The sequence below is a fragment of the Triticum dicoccoides genome, chromosome 3A (assembly GCF_002162155.2).
Source record: "Triticum dicoccoides isolate Atlit2015 ecotype Zavitan chromosome 3A, WEW_v2.0, whole genome shotgun sequence".
NCBI lineage: Eukaryota > Viridiplantae > Streptophyta > Magnoliopsida > Poales > Poaceae > Triticum > Triticum dicoccoides.
This window is the reverse complement of record NC_041384.1, coordinates 10,460,742-10,464,773: the sequence shown is the minus strand read 5'-3', so window position 1 is coordinate 10,464,773 and position 4,032 is coordinate 10,460,742.

The following is a 4,032-nucleotide window of genomic DNA, read 5'->3' as shown; positions in this document are numbered from 1 at the left end:
AAGCATTCATAATGTCTTGGTTCTCTGGGACGGGAGCGTCACCTAGCGGTCCTTCTAGGACATATTGTTTCCTGGAAGCTATGAGGATGATCCTCAGGTTCCGGACCCAGTCCGTATAGTTGCTGCCATCATCTTTCCGCTTGGTTTTCTCTAGGAACGCGTTGAAGTTCATGTTGACATGAGCGTTGGCCATTTGATCTACAAGACATATTTTCAAAGGTTTAAGACTAAGTTCATGATAATTAAGTTCATCTAATCAAATTAATATAATGAACTCCCACTCAGATTAGACATCCCTCTAGTCATCTAAGTGTTACACGATCCGAGTCGACTAGGCCGTGTCCGATCATCACGTGAGACGGACTAGTCATCATCGGTGAACATTCTCATGTTGATCGTATCTTCCATACGACTCGTGTTCGACCTTTCGGTCTCCGTGTTCCGAGGCCATGTCTGTACATGCTAGGCTCGTCAAGTTAACCCTAAGTGTATTGCATGTGTAAATCTGTCTTACACCCGCTGTATGTGAACGTAAGGATCTATCACACCCGATCATCACGTGGTGCTTCGAAGCGACGAACTTTAGCAACGGTGCACAGTTAGGGGAGAACACTTCTTGAAATTGGTGTAAGGAATCATCTTATTTACTACCGTCGTTCTAAGTAAACAAGATGCATAAACATAATAAACATCACATGCAATTATATAATAGTGACATGATATGGCCAATATCATATAGCTCCATTGATCTCCATCTTCGGGGCTCCATGATCATCTTGTCACCGGCATGACACCATGATCTCCATCATTATGATCTCCATCATCGTGTCTTCATGAAGTTGTCACGCCAACGACTACTTCTACTTCTATGGCTAACGCGTTTAGCAATAAAGTAAAGTAAGTTACATGGCGTTCTTCAATGACACGCAGGTCATACAAAAATAAAGACAACTCCAATGGCTCCTGCCGGTTGTCATACTCATCGACATGCAAGTCATGATTCCTATTACAAGAACATGATCTCATACATCACAATATGTCATTCATCATTCATCACAACTTCTGGCCATATCACATCACATGAACAATCGCTGCAAAAACAAGTTAGACGTTCTCTAATTGTTGTTGCATCTTTTACGTGGCTGCAATTGGGTTCTAGCAAGAACGCTTTCTTACCTATGAATAACCACAACGTGATTTTGTCAACTTCTATTTACCCTTCATAAGGACCCTTTTCATCGAATCCGCTCCAACTAAAGTGGGAGAGACAGACACCCACCAGCCACCTTATGCAACTAGTGCATGTCAGTCGGTGGAACCGGTCTCACGTAAGCGTACGTGTAAGGTTGGTCCGGGCCGCTTCATCCCACAATACCGCTGAAGCAAGATAAGACTAGTAGTGGCAAGCAAGTTGACAAGATCTACGCCCACAACAAAATTGTGTTCTACTCGTGCAAAGAGAACTACGCATAGACCTAGCTCATGATGCCACTGTTGGGGAACGTTGTAGAAAAAAAAATCCTACGGTTTCACCAAGATCCATCTATGAGTTCATCTAAGCAACAAGTCAAGGGAGTGAGTTTGCATCTACATACCACTTGTAGATCGAGTGCGGAAGCGTTCAAGGGGATGGTGATGAGGGAGTCGTACTCGCCGTGATTCGAATCACCGTTGACCAAGTGCTGAACGGACAACACCTCCGCGTTTAACACACATACGGGACGGTCGACGTCTCCTCCGTCTTGATCCAGCAAGGAGGAAGGAGAGGTTGAGGAAGGCAGCTCCAATGGCAGCACGATGGCATGGTGCAGTTGGTGCACCAGTACTCCGACAGAGCTTCGCCAAGCACGTTGGAGGAGGAGAGGTGTTGGGGAGGGGAGGGGATGCGCCTTGGCTTGTGTGTTGCAGCCCTCCCCTCACCCCTCTATATATAGGAGGAGAGGGGCAAGAGGGGCCGGCCCTCTAGGGGAAACCCTAGGGGGGGGCGGCGGCCAAAGGGAGAGGGGAAAGAGGGGTGGCTTGCCCCCCAAGCTAGGGGGGCGCCCCCTTTAGGGTTTCCCCCTCCCAAGCCCTAGCCGCATGGGCCTAGGTGGGGAGGCGCGCCCAGCCCACTAGGGGCTGGCTCCCTCTCCCACACAGCCCATGTGGCCCCCCCGGGAGGGGTGGCCCCTCCCGGTGGACCTCCGGAACCCTTCCGGTGGCCCCGGTACAATACCGGTATGCCCCCGAAACTTTCCGGTGTCCGTTTAACAACTTTCCATATATAAATCTTTACCTCCGGACCATTCCAGAACTCCTCGTGACGTCCGAGATCTCATCCGGGACTCCAAACAACATTCGGTAATCACATACAAGTCTTCCTAATAACCCTAGCGTCACCGAACCTTAAGTGTGTAGACCCTACGGGTTCGGGAGACATGCAGACATGACCGAGAAGCTCTCAGGTCAATAACCAACAGCGGGATCTGGATACCCATGTTGGCTCCCACATGCTCCTCGATGTTGTCATCGGATGAACCACGATGTCAAGGGTTCAAGCAACCCCGTATTCTATTCCCTTTGTCAGACGGTATGTTACTTGCCCGAGACTCGATCGTCGGTATCCCAATACCTCGTTCAGTCTCGTTACCGGCAAGTCACTTTACTCGTACCGTAATGCATGATCCCGTGACCAGACACTTGGTCACTTTGAGCTCATTATGATGATGCACTACCGAGTGGGCCCAGTGATACCTCTCCGTAACACGGAGTGACAAATCCCAGTCTTGATCCGTGTGAACCCAACAGACACTTTCGGAGATACCTGTAGTGCACCTTTATAGTCACCCAGTTACGTTGTGACGTTTGGTACACCCAAAGCACTCCTACGGTATCTGGGAGTTACACGATCTCATGGTCTAAGGAAGAGATACTTGACATTGGAAAAGCTCTAGCAAAACGAACTAACCGACCTTTGTGCTATGCTTAGGATTGGGTCTTGTCCATCACATCATTCTCCTAATGATGTGATCCCGTTATCAACGACATCCAATGTCCATAGCCAGGAAACCATGACTATCTGTTGATCACAACGAGCTAGTCAACTAGAGGCTCACTAGGGACATATTGTGGTCTATGTATTCACACGTGTATTACGATTTCCGGATAATACAGTTATAGCATGAATAAAAGACTATTATCATGAACAAAGAAATATAATAATAACACTTTTATTATTGCCTCTAGGGCATATTTCCAACAAAATGCAATCCAAAGCAGAGTGGAAATGGATGGAAATAATGGGTGCTTGTAACGAACATCAACGAACACATAGAGTGGTGCATGATGATGACTAACAGTGGTTGAAATCAATAGGACTAAAGTATGTTTACTCAATGCAAATACGTGAGTAATACAGAGTTACGACAGGGAGTCTCGATCTACCACTAGTATGTGTCTAACATGATCGATGCCTAAGAACAATTCTATGTTGGATTCCTAAACCACTTTATATAAACCTCTTTGTGTGCCTAAGAATAAAAAGTTACAACTTTAAAAAAATTGAAGCCCCCGACCCCCACCCCAAAATGCATGCACATGGATCTCAGTGAGAAATCATGTGTTGGGAGGGAACGCGGAGACACGGGGGACAAGGTGATTTTCGTCCTTTTCCATGTAGGGGGACGAGTAGCAGCGCCATCTCACAAAGCAAGCCATGATCTGATGGCTTGGACAAGGTGCGCTCGCTGCCACCAAAAAGTGCATCTACATTAACAAGTATTTAGTTTTTTATATGCACGACAAACTTTTTTTAAATACATGTTAGATATTTTTGAAGACATAGAAAACTTTTTAAAAGTTGTTTCAATTAAAAGTACGCGATTTTTTTAAAATTACAAGAAATATACTGTTGCCTTTCACCTAAAATACAATAATGTATTTAGAAAGAAAAAAAAATTCACACATGCACACACTTCCCCTTAGGCTCACGTACTCACACTGTTGTTAGAGTACACTTTTGATTTTAGAGCAGAGTAGACATGCACTGCTATA